This window comes from Eleutherodactylus coqui, chromosome 12 (assembly GCF_035609145.1).
Source record: "Eleutherodactylus coqui strain aEleCoq1 chromosome 12, aEleCoq1.hap1, whole genome shotgun sequence".
NCBI classification, from domain to species: Eukaryota; Metazoa; Chordata; class Amphibia; order Anura; family Eleutherodactylidae; genus Eleutherodactylus; species Eleutherodactylus coqui.
In genome coordinates, this window is record NC_089848.1 from 25,132,924 (window position 1) to 25,159,330 (window position 26,407).

Genomic DNA, 26,407 nt, shown 5'->3' on the forward strand with positions numbered 1-26,407 from the left:
GTTTGCACGCCTGTAAAACACGGACATGTGAACACACCATAGAGAACCAATTGTTCTAATAGACATGCAGTTTGGTGCGCGTAAACACGCTTGTGTGAACGAGGCCTCTGTGTGTAAAACTGAAAATGTGCCACAATAGCTCCAATGTGGAACAAGGAACATTTAAATGAAAGGCTTCCATTTTAGTTGTGTGAGTCTTAAAACCAGAGAACCGACCACAGTTCTGAAGTTCAATGTGAATATTATGGAGAGTAGTATGCAAATACATTAAGGTAAGCAGGACATTAGGGTAAGCAAGGTAAATTCTTAGTCTCTGATCTGAAGACCCCCTCCTCCCTGTACACTAATATCAGGATGCTGGCATATCTTGTATTGATAAAGCGAAAAAAAGAAGGGGTAGAAGGCAACCTTGTCTACTGCCACTGGAAGTAGAGAAGATACTAGAGGCAGAGTGGGGCAGATATAGGGGCAGAGCAGAGAGAGTGGAGTATAAATATGAATAACTGTCAATAAAGGACCTGAAATGCCAAAAGACTTAAGTGTCTCAAACATGAAAGACCAGCTGAGACGATCAAAAGCCATTTACGCATCAAGGCTCAACAGGAGGGCAGAGTTTAATTGCTTATTAACCACATCTACCAGGTCAATAATGCCTCTAGTGTTATCACACCCTGTCTAAAGGGAACAAAGTGGATTAGCAAAAGGAGCCAATTAGCCAATTAGCCAAGATACGTGTAAACAAGTTGATATCAGAACATAACAAGGTAATAAGCCTATAACTCAACTCCTTTCCCAGTTTAAGTGCCAAAGTGATATTAAAATAAAGCATAGAGGAAGGAATAGTGCAGCCATCAAGATTTCTGGGATGCCCCAATATTTCTGGGATGACTTGTGTCCTCAGTTCTCTTCAGGTCAAACCACAGCTTCATAATAAGGTTAAAGTCAGGACTTTGACTTGAGCATTCCAAAACACAAATCTTTTTCAACTATTCTTTAGTGTTCTATTTCTTGTGTGCTTTGGGTGTCTTGTTGCATCACACAATGTCTCTTCAGCTTGAGACCTTGGGCTGTGGCCTTACATTCACCTGTAAAACATTTTACAGGTGGATTGATATACACCCAAGTCTTCAGTAAGGTTTTATAGCCTTTTCCAGTTTCATGGATTTCTATAACATGCCTTCTGAAGACTTCTAAAAGTCATTTGCATCAATTTGTCAGTAACAAAACTTTGTGCGCCTTCATTTAATGGGCAAAGCACCTATGAAACCAAGACTTCCAATTGAATTTCCTCAATTAAAACATATTTTGCCAATTAGTTCTTGCAGATGTCATTAACACAGTTTCACTCGTTTTTTTTCTTTCCTGTGGTTGTTTACTTGGTTTTGTTAGAACTCTGCACTGTGCCTTTTCTTTTTTTTTATTCCTTCTGGAAATGTATGAATAAATAGACAACTGAGTGCTACCATTCTCATTGTCAAGGGGGCTGTGCCCTGCAGTCTTATACTGTCAGCACTGATTGGACAATGTAAGCACACATGCAGTATTCAACTTAATACAATTTACCAATGGTGAGCTGGCATTGGAGGAACAGGGAAATCAACAGATAGATAATGCTTATTTTGTTATTTTACCCCAATTGTATGTGATCTTGGACAATCCATTTAAGGTTCTGTACAACCTCTGAATTGTATGGAATGATAAGGCACCTACAAATGTCTAATGGGTCCTATTATACCTTTGTTTGCTTTTAAAAGCTTAAGAAGGTGCTGTATGGAGAACCATAAGTGAGCACATGGATTCACTAATGTTGCAGTGTTATTTATGTTAACCCCTTGAGTATCAGAATGTTTGGGTCCAAAAAGACCAGACACATTTTAAGGATTTTACCCACTTGTTGCTTTTACGGCCTGTTTTTTTTTTTGCTTCAGCTACCAAAATTATTTTTGCTGCATTTTTTTTCCTGGGCTGATTATATCTTTTTTTCACTGAATAATTTTTTCAGTTTTTTTTATTTTATTAGGTGTAAAAACCTAAAAAAAATGATTTAAAAAAAAGATTTATAGTTGTTTATTTTTAAAATTAGTATAGTTATGCTAAGATAAAGTAGAGGAATGGGTTCCTCATTTAGTTTTGAACATTTTGATATATAATTTGTATATTACAGTAATCTCAGATTACAGGGCTCATATGGTGACGGTTTAGGTTGGCGTCAGTGGTGGGTTGCTTTCTTTTTTATACATACATTTTTTTTAATTCTGTCATTTTCTTAAATTATTTTTGTAACTATTCTTTTAACATCTATGTCCCCCATGATATCATATAAGACCTCTGAAGGTCATTCACATGGTCTTTTTCTTTTCATTTCACAGTTTTCCCCTTGTTAGCGCAAATTTCGCTATTATAGATATACCATGTGTTCCAAATTAAATAATATGTGTACAGGCCTGGAGAGCCTTCAAAGACCACACGGACTACATCATGTGTTCCCCAAAGAGTCTGTCTTTATTATGCGCGCGTAAAACCTTAAATAAGTTTCAACACAGGAAGTCAGGCAATTTAGCAGTTACAGTGAGCTTATAGGCCATTTCTCAGAGGGAGGTATTTGTGAGGTAGCTTGTGATCTCATCCATCTGGGAGGAACTTCAGTGAGCGCGCTCAGTTCATTCTTGAATTGGGTCTCATGAGGAGTACATCCTGTTCTCCTCTCTGTTGTCCAAGACAAAGAACTCCTACTTAGGTTTGGCCAGTTAGAACTGGTTTTTCCAGTTCTTGGGACAATAGGCCCTGCTTCTTAAATTCTTGTGGCTGTGGGGGGGCGATGTTCCTTCTCCCAGAGGTTTAAAACATTATAGACAAAATACAGTATGTTCACAGTTGATAACAGAAAATATATACAAAATGGTGAACATATATGATATCTCCCACAATTCCCTCCTTTGTTGTGCGTATTTTCATTCTCCTGGATAGTTTTTCCTTCCTATTTGTGTTCTCGGGCCTTTCCCTACTGCCTACAGGGGACCCTAGCTGTCACCTCCGCCATGTGGCTGCCTCCTGCCTTATCCCTCCCTACTGCTGGGTGATATCCAGGATAAGGAAAATACCTCACAACACGTTACAGTTTCCCAACGGTATTCTAGGTAGATGGCTCCTGAAAGATTGATCTTTATTTCACGTTTTCTGCATAAGCCACCTTGTTCATAGTTTAGATGATATAACATGTCTATTGTGATCGGCTTTCCAAGTCTGTTCTCAGGTTATATTGTTTGTTACATGTTAACATTGGTCTGATTACACAATATGGCTGAAACATTGGTACACTTACTGCTACCTTATTGTATCTGTTGACATTTTTGTCCTATTTTATACACTAAAACTTGCTTAGTCGTACCCAAGCTTTGTAAACCAAGATGTTATCAATCTGAGACCCCCACCATCTGAAGTAGCCAGTTTCATTGATCAAAGGTTCAGAATCAACAACTCAATTCCCTAGACAATGATGATGGTATCACAGGATTAACAAGACAATAGATTCCTGGCCATACAATGTATATGGACAGAGCTCAAACAAACCTATACAAATGGAATTGTAGTAAAAGCAGGTAGCATTGTTCTGTCACATTTCAGTTACATCAAAGCTTCCTACACCAAACAGGTTTGAAGGCCACATGAATGTTCATAGCTATTCGTATGTAAGATACAAAATGGAGAATAAAAGAAAATACAAAATGGAGGATGAAGGACAAAATGGAGGGCTACAAATAGCCAATTATATTTGCACCACAACGCAATATTCCTAGATTTGTCATAATCCTCTTCATCAGTACTTATGTATTTACCACATCCCTTATGAGGAAGAAGAGAAATGACAGCCCAATGACCGCAGGGGTCCTACATATAACAAAGGATTATGGGCCACATTTGTCTCCTCCCTTGATAATCTTTATTCAATGTCTGACATGAACCCAAATTAGCTTTTCTTGAAGTTTCACTGAGACCGTAGTGGTTAACAGCACTTGAAAGGATTCTTTGCATTTTGATCTGGAAACACGGAGAATACACATTTATGAGTGACAGTCTCAAAGTGTAGATCCGCGCCACCATACAGGGATCCGAAATGGAGAAATAAGGGGATTTTTACTCACCTGGTGCAAAGCGGGATCCCCACCTCAGGGAGAAAAACCCGCTTGCACCGATGATCCCCGGTCACCTGTAGAACTATAGATGTTCTTCTTAATGCAAGGTCCCCAAAAATCCTCATAAGAGGAGATGCAGCAGTAGAAAAAACCCCAGTGGGTGTTGTACCACACAAATGGGGAAAGAAACAGATATAACTCAGTAAAAAATTCCTCCTGCGCTCTTAATTGGGGTTTTTTGCAAACCAAAAGGGAAACTAAAAAGTCTCCACAATGAGGAAAATATATTTAATTGTACAATAAGTACATAAAAAACATATGACTAATAAAAATTCTTGCAACGCGTTTCGGCACTATACCAGTGCCTTTTTCAAGCATGACACATTAAAACAAAGCATCTCTATTTATAGGATTACTTACATTTAGTAGTCACGGAGTCCGGAGCCTGCATCGTGGGACGCCAGTCTCCCCCTCGCTGACGTATTGATCAAGCGTCGGGTAGTTAAATATGACGGTACGATAAAGTTACGTCATTTACGTAGCTACGCAAAAACTTACGCAGTTTACGTAGCGGTGTCCGTACGTGCTGAGATCCGGACTCCGGCTAGTGAAAAATGTATTAAAACTGTGCTAAATAGCAATATACTTACAATCATGTATAATAAATCAATACATATTATTAAATTACAGTTTTTTCTCTCAAAACTCTATTAATAAATTATCCATCTCCATAATTATAATATGTATATAATAAACCTAGCCTTATTCCCATTCTTAATAACAACTATATAAATAGACATGAAGGAAAGATTTTTTTACAGATAAATATACTAATAAAAGGATAAATACATGTCAAACTACTGTTATAATATGCATAATCTCTACTTATATCTACCAGGTAGTAATTAAAACCAGCTGTTATATACAATTTGATATTCTTGTTTAATCTAGAACTTAAATTAAACCAACATAGATTCAATATATCCGTGGGTTATATGAAACATAGTGTTTCACGGCACTTTGCAACAGAACATCAAAAAAACCCCAAGGATTTGCGCATCACACCACTGGAATATATCCGCAACCATTCTTTTGCACAATTAAAAGCCAGAGAGATGTTCTGGATTTATAGAATGGATTCGTTAGTACCGGTTGGATTGAATGAGGTGTTAGAAAAAATATGAGGGACACTATATTGCAGGAGAATATCAAATTGTATATAACAGCACAGTTTTAATACATTTTTCACTAGCCGGAGTCCGGATCTCAGCACGTACGGACACCGCTACGTAAACTGCGTAAGTTTTTGCGTAGCTACGTAAATGACGTAACTTTATCGTACCGTCATATTTAACTACCCGACGCTTGATCAATACGTCAGCGAGGGGGAGACTGGCGACCCACGATGCAGGCTCCGGACTCCGTGACTACTAAATGTAAGTAATCCTATAAATAGAGATGCTTTGTTTTAATGTGTCATGCTTGAAAAAGGCACTGGTATAGTGCCGAAACGCGTTGCAAGAATTTTTATTAGTCATATGTTTTTTATGTACTTATTGTACAATTAAATATATTTTCCTCATTGTGGAGACTTTTTAGTTTCCCTTTTGGTTTGCAAAAAACCCCAATTAAGAGCGCAGGAGGAATTTTTTACTGAGTTATATCTATTTATGAGTGACAGATGATATAACTCCTGATGTTAGGCACTCACATGGGAGGTGAGGCCCTCCTTTTTGGCCTGGAATAAGAATAGGCCTATTACAGGAGCATTACCAAACAAAACCTTCATAGGGACTCAACTTAGTCTTATATTTAGGCGTGGTTCTAACCAAGTAGATGACTAATAAAATGTTTACCTTTATTATTTATTATTACTTCTGGTGTACCCAAATATTCAAAATTACTTTCATAAAACATATTCTTAGGTCATATTTTTGGCGTGTTAAAAATTATTTTTATTTTATTTATTTATTTATTTTTTTTATTTCTCAAGCCACGCCTCCAAATAACATGAAAAGAGGTCTATGCAAACCAACAACTCCAAACACCTACCTGTGATAGCTGTATGCTATCATCCTGCAGTCACTGATACAGATAGTCTGGCTCGCACCGAGAAGGTACCTTGACCAATTGGCCTGGATTGTAACGGGCGCATATCATGCATCCCTGTACAAACCCTATTGCAGCAGTGTTGAACCCTGGGGTAAGCCAAGCAGAAGACACTATACCACACATTACCTCCTTGGATGAATGGGTTAGCTCAGGGATCAGGTGTGACATCATGGAGTACAGCGTGCAGGGGAGGCACAGGCATTTACCTTTCTGCCAGACCCCAGTAGCATTCCGTTCGCTTTTCCACTCCTCCTTTTTCTTCTTTTGAGGCCTGTTCCTGCAAGTCAAGCAACAGAGAAATATCTACACCTGTTTCGGGTGCAAGCAGGTTACCAGCCGTTACCTCATTCAAGGGAAGTCAGGCTGCTGCGGTGCCTGCTCTCTGGTTCCTTCCAGCCTCAGTGGTTGTCTCTGTGGCATAAGCCTGGACTCTGATGATAAGTCACCTGTGCGGAAAGAGCTAAAACCTTGTAGAACAAAAACACTGCTTCTGCGTTCTGGATTGGCTTACTCAAGGACCCCATGAAACTTCCACTGTGCCCCATAAGATGTGAAATCGTGTACGATTCCCAATGTGTACCTTAAGTCGGTGCAGACACAAACAGTCTTACCTGCAGCCAGCTTACATATTTCAGTGAGCGCCATCACCTCTATTTCCTGAGTAACTGAGTCTCTCAGGAGGGAAAGAGTGGTTTTTGTATAATTACCTCTTTCTGTCGGTTACCATTGCATAGCCTGTTTTGCTTGTCCATTTTCACAATATTTGGAACCATCTATGGGTAAAACTCAAGATGAACATTAATCATGGCAGTTACAACATTTTTTGTTAGGACCCTATTTTCCCTTTTCATTCGTGTTTCTACAACCATACAATCATGTGCTTGCTATTTAATGTCATGGTCTGCGCCTGCTGCCCCTTCCTCTCAACCTTCTAAATTCAGTAAAAGACATGAAACGACATTTGGAACTCTACCCCTCTTGATTGCGATATGTGAGGGTGCTAGCAGGGCAGTCTCATACTTAGCTAGTCTGGAAGCTGAAAGATGTTTAATTTGCACTCTATACAGTATTTTATGACCCCTTGAGGAAGCATGATATTAAGGGGCCCCACAAAATCTCTGGTACCTGTACGAAAACATACTGCAAACAGGAGAGGAAATATTGTTATTACAATCTGCAACCATAACAACTGCACCAATGATGGTAAACTACTGGTTTACTAAGGGACTGGTATCCCTGATACCCTTTGGGATAAACTCAATTACTGGCATCAAAAATGTACTTATTTTTCAAATGTAACTATTTTCATGTAAAATACTGTTGTTAATTGAAAATGAGATACATTATAAAATAGAACTTGTTATTAATTTGACTAAAGTACTTATCAGGTGTCTCAAGTACACAATTATCTCATTTTCGTATCTTAATTCAATAATATTCAAAATAACACGACTCAATATTTTTAAATTCTCCACATACTCCAAGAACCTATATATATATATATATATATATATATATATATAAATATACTGTGGTAACCCTGGACTATTATCTCACACAACTACCCTCAGGAATAAAATTAGATGCCCCTCCTTTGGTCACCTACATTTGTTCAAGTGAGAGACTTACATGGAGTCTAAGAGTGACCTTCCCTCTATACATTACCACAATATATATATATATATATACCAACATCCACTTAAATGGAGACACTCTTCTCTCCTAGGCTGGTCTGTGTTGAGGGTGGAGCAAGACCTCTTCCTATTGTTCTTCCCTCCCATCTCCTTACATCACCTAGCTCCACCCCCTGTGGTCTGGCTCAGCGTTTGGTCTTTCTTGGCTCATTTCATTTCTAGCCTCCGAACAGTATATACCATATAACACAATCTAACTCTCATACGGGCCCTTCATTTATACACACAAATTCACACTCACTGGGGTTTTAATTCACTCATATATACAGACTGCTAAGTATCTCATGTGAAGTAGAAACTGGGATTGTATTTACTGTTCATAGGACTTTCCATATTGAACAAAGTATATATATAAGAAAAACTCTTATGTACCGCGGTTTTTACATATTTTGTTCAGAATAGGCTATCCAATGACAAACACAATACAACTTATGCCCATTTCCACCCACATACTTATATTCACCACTCCAGATAGCAACCATTATCACCGTTCATTGTTAAACCTTCTACTTTTCCTTAACTCATTGACTTGCTTTTTCCTTTCCCATTTTTGTGTGTCCAGTTATGTTTACAAACATCATCTCACTGAATTTGCTTGCGAGTCATACTTACGATTTTTCCCACAACTCACGACACAGGTCTGGCTTACCACTAATAAGCACTTACAATTTCACCCCTGCCCATCTTGTCGTAATTGGAAAAATCCTTAATTAATTGAGATTCTCTACTCCTGCACCTCATGGCACAGATCTGTACTTTTGGCACCACATTGTGGAACCTCAACAGCCCGTTTGGCCTGCCATAATCGGAGCAGAATCTCTGGCTAGCCCACATCTCTACTCCAAGCCCAAATTCCCTTGAGTTGAGGTATGCAGACATGGCAGATGCAAGCACTCCATGTGCACCCCTCCCCCCACATAACAAAGGGAGACCTCTTCAGCCACATGTTGAACAATGGAAACTCACCGCATGGACACTCTCAGCAACTTTACTCACTACTATAACCTTCAGCTAAAATTGCTTATATCAACTTTCCTTTTTGCTTTCTTTTAACAAGTTATACTACACTTTCTTTGTTCCTTATTAACCTGCACAGTCTGTTCACACCATTCACTACTACAGAGAATATATAAACCCCCATAGCTCACACCTTCTTTCACTCAGGACATTTTCTTCACAGACAACATAAAAACAACACAGTATATCTATTTCATAGTTCTTTAGATACAGACTTATCATATTTCAACTCACCCGGCCTGGGGCGGATCATAGCAGAGAGGGAGAGATGGGACAGGTACAAGAATAGCTTATTACCTTGTTTGAGCTCATTATCTGTCCGTCTCTGCTTCGAAGTCCCCTTGTGTCCGGATAACGATGAAATATCTTCATATCTGTATCTTCATAATCCCAGCGGTGCCTCCAAATTTGTTAGCGCAAATTTCGCTATTATAGATATACCATGTGTTCCAAATTAAATAATATGTGTACAGGCCTGGAGAGCCTTCAAAGACCACACGGACTACATCATGTGTTCCCCAAAGAGTCTGTCTTTATTATGCGCGCGTAAAACCTTAAATAAGTTTCAACACAGGAAGTCAGGCAATTTAGCAGTTACAGTGAGCTTATAGGCCATTTCTCAGAGGGAGGTATTTGTGAGGTAGCTTGTGATCTCATCCATCTGGGAGGAACTTCAGTGAGCGCGCTCAGTTCATTCTTGAATTGGGTCTCATGAGGAGTACATCCTGTTCTCCTCTCTGTTGTCCAAGACAAAGAACTCCTACTTAGGTTTGGCCAGTTAGAACTGGTTTTTCCAGTTCTTGGGACAATAGGCCCTGCTCCTTAAATTCTTGTGGCTGTGGGGGGGGGGGGCGATGTTCCTTCTCCCAGAGGTTTAAAACATTATAGACAAAATACAGTATATTCACAGTTGATAACAGAAAATATATACAAAATGGTGAACATATATGATATCTCCCACACCCTATAACTGAGGCATCCATAGGAGCCTCAGTTATAAAGGAAAACACCCCCCTGTAGTAACAGTAGTCCCTAACAGAGCTGATCTAGGCCTGCTAGGACCCTGTAGATCACCAGAGCCAGTGATCACATGATCTCTTGGTTGAATAGCAAAAGCAATACTTCTGCTTTCTCTATTTACTACATAGCACTTGTTGAGAGCCATGTAGCATGCAAGAGAGAAGGCAGAAGCAGTTAAAAACGGCTTCTGCCTCCTCCTTCGGGTCCTCGACTATGACCAACATCCAAGGACCCAATCTGCTCCTGCTACATTGCAGGAACTTTAGTACTGCGCCATACTTATACTATCGGCCATGATTAAAGCCCGCGACCAAGCGATGTAAATTTGGTCCTTATTGGGTTAAAGAAAATGTCCAGGATCAAATTTACTATCCACTTTTATGGACAATTACTGAATTGTAATCACATTCTAATTTGGCTTATGCTAAGCACAGCAATCGGAAAGCAAAGTATAGATATCTGAAACAACCATTCTAAAATTACGCATTTTTTTAATGCCATGATTATTCGCTCGGTCATCTCTAATCACGTTTTCTGACATACATTTGCAGGGAAAGCATTTAAATACAAATTGTATACAATAATAATGAAGTTATAATAAAATGATGCACTTACTAATGTACTTAAAGCCATTATGTGGCCACTCTCTGCATTCTAGTCAGACAGCGCCGTGACATTATGTACATTTTCGATGTTAAATGACAGAGTACGGAACATAAAATCAGAGTGGTGAGATCCTGAGAACCAGACATTTAATGCACAACCATAATTTGTAAATACAATTATCTAGAGGAAGCATAAATTCAGCTCACTGCAAGCAATTTGACAAGAGACATCAAACAGTCTGCCCAGGTCCATCACTATCTAATGCCATATAATTCAACATTTCAAAATACGCACTCTACAGAACCCAGAGGGCTCCAGCCAATGTTCAAGTTCAAATTACACCAGAAAGCTAATGGAACATACATTTCATCAAAATAGCCGCAACTTGGGAATCAGGGAGTTCAAGCCTCTGTTATATCCTAGGGAACTGTTGATGCAGCAAGTTCAGAGGTTTTAAAAGGTCCAGAGCAAAAAAGCTGTTTTGATATGTTATTTTACATGAGCTGAGATTTCCTTAGGCAACCCTGGCCCCCTGGCTTATACGGGAACTGCGAGTTGTAAAACAACCTGCTTGTCTATAACCTTTAAAAACATACTTTAAACAATACGTGCGCTTATTTGAGCAGCATTTGTTAAATGTTAGCTACAGCTCAAATGCAATATACTGAAGGATAAGTATATTGAGAGCTTGTGATCATAAAGGTGCCGCTGAATGTAGTGGCATTGTTGTATGCTACTATGCTAGTGTGCCATGGGTAAATTATGCTAGTATGCTAAGAATATCTATACACCTGGTGGTAATGTAACACTAATTGACACAGTCTTGCAATAAACTTTTTGCATATGCAGTTTTTGCAAACTACAATTTTTTTTTACTGGAATTTTTAGCTGCAAGGCTTTTACAGGTGAAACAGATTCATGCCGTGTGTTTCACCTGTACAACCCATTCAGCTGAAACTGTATTGCAAAACAGCAGAAAATAGTGGTAGAATTGAGAGGCGCACTGCCGCCAGGTGTATGGACAGTCTTAGTATAACAGTATAATTTATCCATGTGTAACTTGCAGTTTCCACAAAAGGGAAGACGACGTGCAGTGTGTTCCTATCTGATACCAGAGGTCTTGTGACAGGGTTTGAACCTGGACTCCTGCACTCCAGTTAGTAGCTCTACCTGCTGAGCCATCCAGCCCTTGGACAGTTCCCTTGCATAACTCTTTGCCTTGTTTCCAGATCCTGCAATCCCACCCCCTGTCCTGACCTCACCTTAGATCCTGATTAAGCTCACTATAAAAGCCTGGCCTAGCCACTCCCTCAATGTGTGATTATTGTACTCCACAGCCTTGATCTAGCTCCTCTCTCTCTCCGCTACAAGTGACTTGAAGACTTCCTGATAATGACTCCTGGCTTTCCTCTTGACAACGCTATGCACCTCTTCCATTTGTACTGCAACCTGAGACTCCCTGTCAATGACTCCTGGCTATCTTGACTACTCTGTAATGATCTGCACGGCTTGTCAGGGACCAGGATCAGCGTGAGCACAACACCAGAACAGAGATGAATTAAAAAATATGCCCAAAACCATCTGTGATAAGGACAAGAGCATCTGGTGTAAGCTATCAGTGATAGGCAGAGCAGAACAGGAGAGATCCAAGGTCTATAGAGTGAAGTGCTGTGGTCCATCCATCAAGTATTCCCTGTAGTGTATTGAAAGAAGCACCAGAGCCATGTCACTAGCAAAGAGGCTGCCAGCACCCAGAGTAGTGTGGCACAAGAGGAGGCAGCTGCAGCTCAGAGCAATACTGCAAACAGTGAGCCTGATATTTCTGCACAAATAAGCTCAAATATTTATGCTTCATACACACAACCTCATATGCATTTCTGCCAGGAATCTAATATGTGATACACAACCATCTTGAACACCACTTCATTTGGTGATAACTTGGTCTAATATTCAAAATATGATGCAATTTTTTATGCATAATCAGAATGCGGACATCAGACAAAGTATGACAGCTATTGTCACGTCTGCTATGTGCGTGCATTAACTGTAAACCAATATACCCACGTGGCACACATGCAAAACACCAAAAACACTCTGAACAGTAAACGGTACTCATGAGCAGACATCCAACAACGACTGACAAATGCCAAAACACTTACCAAGAATAGCAACATGCATAAGCATATGGAATAGCTAAATTACGTATGAGGTATTGGTTCGTATTTTGGCCAAGATACTTAAGCTCACAAGTCCACGACAAGGGTCCTCGTTGTCTTGTAAGTCCCTACTTTAACAAGAGAACTCAAACCCCAGAGAATTTTGCCTCCAAATGTGGGGATCATCGCAATAGGGATGGCCTCACGCTGGAACCTAGGGACCTGAGTCACCATAGATGGTAAAAGGACAAACAAGCAGAACAGGACAGAGTTCACACCAGCAGATGAGAAAATTCCACCCAGAATCTCATGCATACAGCAACACACCAAGCAACACATGACTTCAAACACCAGGGTTCTGGGAGGGAATGAGGATACACATAAATGACCAGCTCCCTCAAGCAAGAGGGGCTGGTATTTAGGTGCAACAGCCTGGTGGCGATTGGCTGGCTGGAGAACTCCACATCCAGCCAGCTCAATCATCCCACACCAGTGGAAGTGTGCTCCTGTGAACCCATAGAACTAGAGGTCCCAGGAGCACATCATGATAGCGATTTTGTATGGAGGCACATGTAATATCTACAGTTCCATTCTACGGAACCATAAGAATGCCATGTGACCACATATGAAGCAACACACCTAGGGCATCCCATGGCACATGCCTTACTTTTATTTCTGCCATATTCAAACAGCACTAAAGCAAGAACTTACAGCTCCTTACATGCTGAAGGTTGCTTAAACCTGTAATACAGTCTTATGCCTGAGCCCTTAGGCCGAAATGTGGTACGATCTGAGCCTAAGATGACAATCGCAATACAGGATCAATTTGCACTATATTTCAAGGTAAATGTATTGACTGGATTAATCACACATGAATTACAGAATTCTTCGGGTTTAATTTATGTACATCACTGCAATATTATATGGTAATTGGAAAACATCACGCCTGGAAACTGTCATACATTTCGTAACAAGATGGCAGTTTTGGGAGGCATTTCATCAGTGTGTAATAATTGCATTTATTTTAAAGCAGAAGCATCCTGTGTACTGATTCTTGCATCCCAGTGTATGTACAATTCATTTTGTCTGTTTTACAGCTCTTACGTCAATTATTTTTATGGAGAAAATTGGTAGGGACATTTTTAGCAAGGTAAATAAGAGCACGGAAATGCATAGCACATGACAATCTTGGTCTTCATTTAATGAGATACATGCAGGAATACTCATCGTAAGCCTTTCTCAAGCAGGAAAAGCATCCCCATGGAAACAGCCATTTCTTGTAAATCCAATATTCACACACATACATTCCGGGCAGATTTGTAAGTACTTTATGCCTGAAATGATTTGGCCTCATATAATAGTAATGTTTATTAATCTTCCATTACCATAATACTACTGAACACTCAGGGATTCCGATCACATTTTAACTAATTTTTGGCTTCTTTAATACTTAATTTACCTCATTATATAAAGTACATTTTTTTGTTACCCGCGCCAACGCGAATGCGGTTTGTAGTTCACATCTATTTCGGTTACTTTGCCACCAATTTGTTGGCATTTGTCACATATTTTCCATTGTCTCATAAAACAAAGGCACGCTAAATCTAAAGTCTATCATATCTCTATTTATTGTGCTATTGTTATATGGTGGTATATGGGAGCAGGCATTTGGGGCTGGGAAGAGGCTTGCTATAAGGTTCCATAATGGGATGAGTCTCAGGAAGTAAGAAAATGGTCTCTGAAGTATTCATATTTTCACATGGGAATGTAAGGGGCTTCGCTAAAGAGTCAAGTGTCAAGTTGCAATGCAGCTGTAGTGACCTCTAGTAGCCAGCTTGAAAGCCGCATCCAGATATTGGCTCTTCTGTGCTGTGATTTGATTGGCTGCTGGGAGGTCACATGTTGGAAGGTCCTAAAGCGATGAAGGAGAGAATAAGGACTGAGCATGCTCAGTGGGAACTTTCTAGAAGGAGGGACAATTTATGCTGCGTAACAGTGTGTCGAGGGTCTATTGCAGAGTGAGTTGTGCTGCTGGACTGAAGGACTGGAGGCTGCTTGCTGCTAGAGGGGATTTGGAGACCAGAGTGCACTGGCCAGAGCTGAAGGTGCTGTCATGGTGCTGAGAAAATGCAAAGAGAATGATGGGATCTAGGGAGAGAAACTGTGTGGAAGCCAGAGAGAGAGTGTGGGATTGTGCTGAAGAGCAATGGATCAGGACTTAGGGCTCATGCCCACAAACTTATCGTGTCTCCCCATAGCATTGTACCGATGTTTGTAAACATCAGGTCTGCCGGCATAGAGCTGGCAGAGACTGCACATGGTGGAGAGTGCACTGCCCATGCTCGTATATCACTCGCATTTGGTGAACCTCAGTGTGTCTTTTTTTCTTTTAAATGTATTGCGTATGGACAGAGTTTATTATGCTGCTAATACCAATGTTCTCACTCTAGATGGTACACAGCGAAATAAAGTATGCTGCAATCTATTTCCAATGCATATTGATACACAGAGAGCATTGACTTTCATTGACTCCATTCACCATGTGTCACACGGCCACGCAACAAACATAATATGCAGTGAAAACACGGTCATGGACATGAGCCCTAAGGAGGATATTGAGGAGCTTGTTGGTAAAGAGCTGTAAGTGAGGCCGGCCTCAGAAAAATGCTGGGTGTGCACTCCAATCAAGGGTGAAACATTAGTTATTAATCGGGTTTGCTGCAGAAGACAAGATTTATATTCAGGGCACTGTACTGTTGCTAAGCATCTGAAACTTTAGTTCAAGGATTGTGTCATTTAAAGGGACATTTTACCTGTCCATGAGAACTGTCTTTTCTCAGATACTGTATTGGAGTGTTAACTAGAGATGAGCAAGCATACTCGTCAAGGATAATTGCTCGACCGAGCATTGTCCTTAGTGAGTACCTGCCCGCTCGGAAAAAAAGGTTCGGCTGCCGGCGCAGGTGAGAGGTGAGTTGTGGCAATGAGCAGGGGGAAGCGGGGGGGGGGGGGGGGGGGGTTGCTATTGCAACCACTATATGTGTTAACTTTGTAATGATGGCTGTTTTGGGCCCCAATGCTCTCTCTGGTGCTGTAGCCAAGCACACAACAAACTTTAAAGAACAGGTGGGACTCAGGCAGAAACCTTCCCCACTGTGGATTCTTCTATAGAGAAGACATGGTTGAATAGTTTGCTCAATTCATATCTGTACTCTATTCATTAGTGTTTCTAATAAAATTGTAGGTTCTATTTAACCAATAATTGACATGGCAAGATGATAATATGGATGGGATATTCTAATTCTTCTGGTTACTGGAGCTAGGCTGATTTCATTTCAGTCCTTGTACACAATTGATACTGAGCAGCACGTTTACAACAATTTTCAAATGTTGCTGAACAAAAAATATTAAATTACATTTTTGCTTACTACTATGCAAGTAATCTGTACCACCCTGAATTTGTACTTCAAACTATACGGAATTTGTACAATACAGCATACTGCACATCTATGGGAACATTTGTGTTTGCATGCTGACAAATACCAATGTAAATGACAATCCTGAAAATGTATGATTGATCGAGTAATTTTTGCAAAAACAAAGTCCTAAAGGCTTCACACTTCAAGGTAGTAGATAGTAGGAGATAATTTTTAGCAACATTATAAGTAGAGATGAGAGAGCATGCTTGGATAAAGCAGTTACTTGAGTGAGCATCGCTCTTCTCGCGTAACTGCTTATTGGTCCGAGCAGGCTCGGGGAGGTAGTGGGGGCGGGGTTGAGCGGGGAACTGGGGGGAGGGCTAGTGGGGGGAGTGAGAGAGATCTCTCTCTCTCTTCCTCCCCCCGCAACTCCCTGCCACCCTTCGCTACCCCTGCTGCCCCCCCACCAACCCTGCTCAGACCAGTAAGCAGTTACGTGAGAAGAGCGATGCTTGCTCACATAACTGCTTTATCCGAGCGTGCTCGCTCATCTCTAATTATAAGCCAAATTTTTTTCATAACTTTTGCAGAAAGTTATGCTACTTAAGTAGGCTGCAAAATTGTACTGATTGTTTTTTTTTCTTATATTGCTAAAGCCAAGTTATTGTTCAATTGCCTTGTTTACAATTCACATGTTTTTTTCTGAATTAGTACACTGGGTTTGTTGAGCCTACTTATTTAGATTAGCTTTCAACTTGTGTTCTTGGTCTTTGGAATTAAATCCCATTTTTTGGCATCATATATTTACTGACAGTTTTAGGCATCTTGTAGCATTCAATGTTAATATGTGTTTTGGAATAGTGTTGCAGCTACCGTATTACTTCCTTTTTTGTATCAGAGTTGGTACTTATATGTAGGGGGGGGGGGAGGTCAGGCAAAAAGCAAGGGTCTTTAAAATATGAAGATATGCAACATATTTTTCTGCATAATTTTGAGAGTTGAAAGAAGTATAAAACATTGCATTTGTAAACTTACAAATGGAAACAGATATACAGCACTGTGCAAATGTTTGGGACAGGTATGAAAAAAATGCTGCAAAGCAAGAAAGCATTCAGAAATAAAATTGTTAATAGATTTTTGTGGCAATTAACACATTTCAAAATGAATGAACAAAAGAGAAATCAAATCAATATTTGCTTTGACCACCCTTTGCCTTCAAAACGGCATCATTTCTTCTAGGCACCCTTGCACAAAATCAAAGATTTTGTAGAATTATAGTCAGGTGTACGATTAACTAGTTATACCAAACAGGTGATAATGATCAGCATTTTATATGTAGGTTGAATTGTAGTCATTAACTGAAACAGCAACAGCTGTGTAGGAGGCTTAAACCTGGGTTAGGAACCGCCAAACCCTTTTACAAAGGTGTGGTTGTGGAAGACAGTTTCATGTCACAGGTCATATACCGTGGCAAGACTGAGCACAGCAACAAAATACAAGGTGGTATATCTGCATATCAGGCAAAGATTTTAAAGCAGGCTGGGGTTGCAGTACGTGTTGTTCAAGCTCTTTTAAAGAAACACAAACAAAACAAGCAGCATTGAGGACCGTAAATGCAGTGGTCGGCCAAGAAAACTTCCTGCTTACTTCCCTCCAAAGCTAGAAGATGTCTAGCAGTGCTATCAGCTCAGAACTGGCAGAAACAAGTAGGACCTATGTACATCCATCTACTGTTTGGAGACGTCTGCCCAAAAAGTGGTTTTTATGGATGAATTGCAGCCAAAAAGCCATACTTTTTATGCAGGAACAAGACCAAGTGACTTATCTATACACAAAAGCATAGGAACTGAGGTGCGGAAAAATGGCAGCAAGTGCACTGGACTAGTGACTCAAAATGTGAAATATTTGGCTCTAAGAGAAGGTAATTTGTTCTCTCAATGGCTTTAGAGTGGTAGAGTAATGAGTGTTTGCAAGCACCAGTGAAGCATGGTGGAGGTTCCTTGTTAGTTTGGGGCTGCATTTCAGCAAATGCAGTTACGGATTTGGTCAGGATTAATGATGTCCTCAATGATGAGAAATACAGGTAAATACTTATCCGTCATGCAGTACTATCAAGGAGGCATCTGAGTAGCTCCAAATGTTTTCTGCAGCAGACAATGACTACAAACATGCAGCTAATGTTATTAAGTACTATCTTCAGTGTAAAGAAGAACAAGGGGTCCTGGAAGCGATAATATGTTCAGAGCCGTGATCTCAACATCATTGAATTAGCCTGGGATTACATGAAGATACAGAAGGACTGGAGCAAACCCACATCCACAGAAGATCTGTGTTTAGTTCTCCAAGATGTTTACAACAACGTTCCAGTCGAGTTCCTTCAAAAAAAGACAAAAAGGGTGATTTAGATTTATCTTTTGTTTTCACTTTGTATTTTGTTAATTGACAAAAATAAACTATGAACACTTTTATTGTTGAAAGCATCCTTACTTTGCAGCATGTTTCCTTACCTGCCTTAAACTTTTGCATAATAGTGTTTGTTAAACTAATTAGCTTAAAATAGAAAGAGACTTTGGTTGCCATGGTTTATAGTACACAAGTGCACTGCTAGTGATCATCAAAACTTTTCTTTGACATAATTCTTATTATTTTAAGCTTTTTTGTTTTTCCTAACAGGTGCTGCTCAGTGATGAAATAAATCTCTTTGTGAACAGTGAGGTCAACAAACAGAATCACTGATACTGGACTGATCCATCTAATATGGTTGACTTACCAAAACTGATGGTATTGGCTACCCGAATGTTGAGCCCTTTTTTCACTGCGGGAACATCAAGAACAAACAGTTAAACAAGGTTGTTAGATGAAGACATTTTTCCTTTATTGATGTCAGACGATGGAATATTTCCATAATTCTTCCAACAAAATGGCGCCCTGCCTTATTATGTGACGCTTCCCCAAAAGTGGATTTGTTATAGGGTCCATTCAAGTGGCCACCATGTTCTCCTGATTTGACCCCTTTGGATTTCTATCTGTAGGATCATGTCAAGGCACTTGTTTACTCTGAGAAGAAATGGAATACTGCTCCTATGACACATGGAATTGTTGATGCTTGTGCTAGCATTCAGCCTGATGTTTTAGTGAGAGTTCATCAGGAATGGGTGAAAAGGTTAGAGTTAACACTCAAACATGGTGGACAGCATTTCGAAGGCATTCTGTAGAGAATATGGTCAATGTTCTGATTTCACATAAAATTAAAGTTATGGTAAAAATTAGGCACAACATTGTTTTCCAGTTCAATTCCCTGCCAGTTTGATATATCACATACCTGCCTTGAATACCAAAACTGGATCACCATCTGCCAAACCGTTTTCATTCTTTATGGGCATTTCCACACTTTTGAGACACCCTGCATGTTTAATAATATGTGAAAAAAATTGACTGGGAAAGTGCTTTGGAAAGTGTGAACCAAACAATCTTCTAATACTAATTGGAGTTTGCAGTTAGGATTTAAAGGGGTTGTCTGCTGAGCTTTAGAGAAAAGGGTCCTTATTCTTCCTCGGAAACAGTAGCACCCTGTAGCTCAGCTGAACTGGAATACAAGACATGGCCCATAGACAAATGTGGCACTGTTTGAGAAACAAGTAGACCCCTTTATTTCTAATCTCGAACAACACCTTTAAATATCATTTCAAATAAAGTAAAGAATGTTGGATGTTAATCTTTTATTATCATCATATAAAAGTCATCCTTCAGTATGATGGACCCAAAAATTCCATTCCGGCGTAAGGAAACTCACTTACTTCTTGAGTGGTAAGGCCTACTGTACAAGTACATTAAACTCATCGTTTACAGTGCAGTGAAATGAAATGAGATTTTTAATATCAATTATAATTTTAATTACAGATATTCCAGCAGTTAGTTACAATATCAAAACACCATAACAATCCAATTATCTTTTTATATGTTTCTAAATTACTTCCAATTTTGATATGTAGACTGGAAAAATCATATATTTGTTCTTATAAAATCAAAAATTAAAACTAATGTTTTGTTTTTAAATGTTAATTGTTGAACTCTTTAAAGTTTATTGTTTGCTACAGTTATTGCTAACGGGATAATGTTAGTCATGTGCAACGGTGACACAAGGAAGGCATGTTGTCCCCCGTTCATGAGTAGCACTTATTCTCTGTTGCAGGTTATTAAAGGGGTTGTCCCGCGGCAGCAAGTGGGTCTATACACTTCTGTATGGCCATATTAATGCACTTTGTAATGTACATTGTGCATTAATTATGAGCCATACAGAAGTTATAAAAAGTTTTTTACTTACCTACTCCGTTGCTAGCGTCCTCGTTCCCATGGAGCCGACTAATTTTCGCCCTCCGATGGCCAAATTAGCCGCGCTTGCGCAGTCCGGGTCTTCTGCTCTCTTCAATGGAGCCGCTCGTGCAGAATGCCGGCTCCGTGTAGCTCCGCCCCGTCACGTGCCGATTCCAGCCAATCAGGAGGCTGGAATCGGCAATGGACCGCACAGAAGAGCTGCGGTCCACGGAGGGAGCAGACCCCGGCGGCCATCTTCAGCAGGTAAGTATGAAGACGCCGGACCGCCGGGATTCAGGTAAGCGCTGAGCGGTTTGTTTTTTTAACCCCTGCATCGGGGTTGTCTCGCGCCGAACGGGGGGGGGGGGGGGGGGGTGTAAAAAAAAAAAAAACCCGTTTCGGCGCGGGACAACCCCTTTAATATACTGTATATTCCATCGTTTCCCAATTGAATACTTTGTTGAGGAGGAAGAAAATTGCAAGTGCCCAGTAAACATTTGGATATATGTGTAGCTTAATTTATGTTTAAAACCAAAACATAGTAGTAATCTATAAAAGTATCAATCTATATAGCAGCATTTCCCAACTTCAGTCTAACAGGTAGGGTGCATTCAGGACTGGAGATAGGAAACACTGCTATATAGAGTACTAGCTGACCCGTCGCGCGTTGCTGCGAAGACAGACAGACATACATTCATTCGTTTTTATATATCTAGATAACAACCAAACATAGCGCAGCTTTCATGTTACCTCAGTGGTATAATATATAACAACCAATCACAGCGCAGCTTTCATGTTACCTCAGCAGTATAAAATATAACAACCAATCACAGCGCAGCTTTCATGTTACCTCAGCAGTAAGAGAAATAACAACCAATCACAGCGCAACTGTTATTCTGCCTCAGCAATATAAAAATAGCAACCAATCACAGCGCAGCTTTCATGTTACCTCTGCGGTATTATATATAGCAACCAATCACAGCGCAGCTTTCATGTTACCTCAGGGGTATAATATATAACAAGGAATCACAGCGCAGCTTTCATGCAACCTCAGTAGTATAAGAAGTAGCCACCAATCACAGCACAGCTTTCATGTTACCTCAGCAGTATAAGAAATAGCAACCAATCACAGCACAGCTTTCATTTTACCTCAGCATTCTCAATATCCAGCAATTGTCTTGCGACACGTTCGGCGGATGCATCATTTTGTAGTTGAACACTCATCCCGTTGCTCGTAATGCCTTTTGCTTTCGTGCTTGAGATGGAAATAAAACGATCTTTGTCTGGGGGGCATAACTGTCGATGACGCTCGCACGTGCGCCACCTATCGTAGGATAGATGTACTATGCCAGTAATCTTCCCAGGAGTGTACTCAACAACTTCCCAAAGTCTCATGGCAATTGGATGAATGGTGTAGTAATGCATAAAGGACAGACAGATAGACATACATTCATTTATATATATCAGGAAGTGAGAGAATTAGATTATGTACGTAAAATTTGGACGCTAATTGTTTTGCGCTTAGAATTGAATAATCGACTTGGGACCCATTAACTTTTCCTATTTATGGCATAATCAATGCCCGTGCCAAATTTCAAGTTTCTATGTGAGAAAATGACATTCCGTACGTAAAATTTGGATGCTAATTCTTTTGCGCATAGAATTCAATAATCGAGTTGGGACCCATTAGCGTTTCCTATTTATGACATATTCAATGCCCGTGCCAAATTTCAAGTTTCTATGTGAGAAAATTACATTCCGTACGTAAAATTTGGACGCTAATTCTTTGGCGCATAGAATTGAATAATCGAGTTGGGACCCATTAGCTTTTCCTGTTTATGACATAATCAATGCTCGTGCCAAATTTCAAGTTTCTATGACATTGGGAAGCGAGAAAATTAGATTCCGTACGTAAAATTTGGACGCTAATTCTTTGGCGCTTAGAATTGATAATTGAGTTGGGACCTATTAACTTTTTCTATTTATGACATAATCAATGCTCGTGCCAAATTTCAAGTTTCTATGACATCGCGAAGTGAGAGAATTAGTGGCAATGATGGAAATCGAACAATCTACGTGGGGGGGGCATAACTGTCGGCAACGCTCGCACGCGCGCCATTTATCGTAGGATAGTTTTACTATGCCTATAATCTTCCCAGGAGTGTACTCAACAACTTCCTAAAGTTTCATGGCGATCGGATGAATGGTGTAGTAACGCATAAAGGACAAACACACACACAGACAGACACGCATACATTCAATTTTATATATATAGATATATTATTTAATTCCATATGTGTTCCTTCATAGTTCGCATCGGCGCCCGTGTTACTGCAGATAACAGACGGCCGTACCTGAAGACGGACGTCTCTCTGCAGCGCCGGAGGAAAGAACAGCTTCATTGCCGGTCATGTGTTCGTTCATCAGCGCTGCAGAGACGTCCGTCTTCTGGTACGGCTGTCTTCTTTCTGCAGTAATGGCTCAGTCACACGGGTACATCGGCGCCGGTGTACGGGTGCCGATGCGCCCATGTGACTGAGCCCTGAATCTACAATGTAGAAAATATAAAAAACAAACAGGAAAGAGCATGGAATGTAAAGCTGTATTCAAACTTTGACTGGTACTGTATGTAAAAATCACTTTTTTTTTGATTAACCGCTTCAGTGGCAGGTTTATTATTACCATGTTATGCCTCACTGGGCAGGTTTTTTAAATGAGTCAACAATGCAATTTAATCTCGCAAGTATTTATTAAGAAATGCAACAATCACATTGCAACATTTTTTTGCAATTAAAGAATACATTATAACAATTTTGGAAAATAAAAATAAAAACCCAGGAGATTTCAGAACACAGCTCTGTGCTCTGCTCATTTCAGCACTGGAGCTGTCCACGGAAATCTTCCGGGGTTTTACTGCATGGTCAGTGCAGCAAGCCCCGGAGATTTTCTGGACGTGCCACTAAATGGGGTTAAAGGTGTACATAACCTATAAAGGGGGGTTCATATCTCAGCTTTTACTGGGAAAACTTGGCCCTCTGTTTCTGACCACCTGTCGAAAACAGCCGAGTGCTTCAGCCCAGCACTGTTTGCACAGCTTTTATAGCTCCGCAAATTATGGAAACAGCGAGAAAAAGACAGCGGTTTACATTAATTATATAGATGGATCCGTAAATCTTTCAAGTAGAACTTATGCTTTTTTTTTTTTTACAAAAAAGGCCATCTTAACAGTTGAAAATACTACACTGTTGTCCATACAAAGCCTGTGCTTTACGGCATGTTAAAGCTTTTTACGGGTTCTTAAAACATTCAAGCAAAGAGTCTTTTTATTTATTTTGCTATTGTAGTTTGAATTATCTAACGATATACCTATTTTATCTTCTGCAGAATGGAAATATATTAGGTTGCATTTACCTTCTCCACCACAGATTCTGCTACTTTACTAAATCTGCTGTTTTTATTTCCGTCTTGTTTTTACCATTTACGTTTGTCAGATTACTTTTATATCGCGTGTGCAAGAAAGTGTGAAATAGAAAGCTATCTAAATTCCCTGAAACTGAAAATCTCATGCAACTGACTCAGTCTTTGCAGCACCTTCCTGTAATTAGAAAGTTTGTGTTTAGCAAATAATTCTGTAGAATTAGTCACCATGTTGTAGGGTTGAATGTAGTTTTTTTTTTCAGCTTTTTATATATTATGTGTGATATGTTCTAAAATTATGTAAAGTAACTGTAGCCCATGATCTTCAAGGATGGGTATTTTTATTTTAATTTATTCACCACATCTTTGATTAAAATGTTCTCAGATGTTGGCGTCCCATCTGTTTCATATATCTGGTTTGGAAGAGGCAGAACACAGAGTCCTAATTTATTTTATTGAATTCAGCTTTAAAGCAGATCAGATATTACATGTGTATAAAGCTAAATATTCCTTGCAGAGGTTTGGGAATACCTAAGAAGAACTAACTGGGTTAGAAAGTTATACAACACAGAATAAAGTCATTATTGGTAACCTGAAGATGTCATGAATCCTAAGCGGTATTCTCCGGTGAATGGACTTCTCCAGGTCCCAAAATGTGTACTAAAAGTAAACCATTTATGACAGTACTATCGAGCGGTAGTTGGTATATTCTTATCATTGATCCATCCGGCAGTGCTGATAATCTTATTATTAACCTTCTATTGTATAAGCAAAATGTAAATTGTTCCTATACTATTTAACTAAGCTCTGATGGAATGATTGGAATGGTTTTCATACTACGAAGCTTGAACATAATCTCTATGGTATTCTTTAAGCAACTCCAGGCAAATTTCAGTTTTAATAGGTAGTTAGGTAGGAATTGAGTCTTTGAAGGGAATTAATTAGAGATGAGTGAGCACCAAAATGCTCGGGTGTTTGGTACTCGAGTTGAACTTTTCGTGATGCTCGAGAGCTCGTTTCAAATAACGAACCGCATTGAAGTGAATGGGGGACTCGAGGATTTTTGTTTGGGACCGATGCTCCGCATAGGGGATGATTTGTGAAACACCGGAAAACCTCAGAAAGTCATGGAAACACCACAGAAACGGATAGGGAATGGCAGGGGCAGCATGCATGGCTGCATCTGAGTCTCCCAGGTCCCACTATTAAGCCAAAATGGGGGCAAGAGCCTGGCGGTCACCCCTCTAACAATTTACTTGGGACAGACCATAAGCAGCAAGGCATACGCGCTGGAACATTTTAGCTAAACACCCCACTAGCTGCAACCAAGGACAATCACTGCCTGCGGGTGACACCGCTGCCTCTTCTCCTGGGTTACATGTTGGCATTGCTGTCCAACCCCCTGCACAACCCTGCGTCCACAGCACACACAAAATTTTCCCTGTGCAGCATTCAGCTGGTCTCATGCCACACGCTCGCTTCATAGCCACACCACCCTCATGTCGATTTATAAGTGTGTCTGTGATGAGGAGGAACTGGAGACACACACTGCAAAGGGTTGGCAGGGCCTGGCAGCGACCCTTTTTGAAAGTGTGGGTGATAGTCCACAATGCTGATGAGAATGGATGATAAATTGACGTATGATCATTCCAATCCCGTGCCACCTCTGTCACAAAATTGTCAGAAGCCGCAAACGTGGGCATAAAGGGGACTCAGGTGCCAGCACTTCTACAGATCTCCACAATGCAGCAGCGCATCCTAGCACTAATGATTGGTTTGAAGCAGGAGGTGTCGCAAAAGTAGCCACCACAGGTATACAGTGAACCTGTGAAAGTCTCATTAAATCACTAACTCTTCCTGTGAATGCTCCAATCCAGTATCTCGGATAACTGTGGCTATTTGTAGCACGAGAGATAATACATGCCGAGCAGCGCAGATGCCCAGATCCTAAGCAGGAGGACGAAGTGGCATAATAAGCCCGAGAAACCATGACCAAGGTAGGACCCAAAATACTCTGTGTGCGAAGTACATGAGCGGGCCCAGCGTCAGGCTCGGTCCTAGCCTCCACCTAGTGTGACCCAAGGTGCCGCGAATTACATAGCAATGGGAAATCCATGTGTCCCCACACAATTCATTCTGTGTAGGTGTCAGATAGCTGAACAATGCAATGGTAAAGCCTTCTGCGCCCTACCCAAGTCAGTCAGTGTATTTGTGCCAGATAGCTAAAACACCGCAATAGGCAAGCCCATGAAACTCAAAGACAATATTACAAATGAAGAAATCAGAGTGCCCACACATGGCAGAGTTTCACACCGCCAAGGACCTCGTCCCACACTTCTGCCCTAGTCATTCAGTGTATTTGTGCCAGATAGGTAAAACACCACAATGGAAAAATCGTCTGCACCCTACCCAAGTCAGTCAGTGTATTTGTGCCAGACAGGCAAAACAACGCAATGGGAAGTCTTTGTGCACCCACAGCATAGGCAGGCCCCTGGAACCCAGGGACAGTATTAAACAGG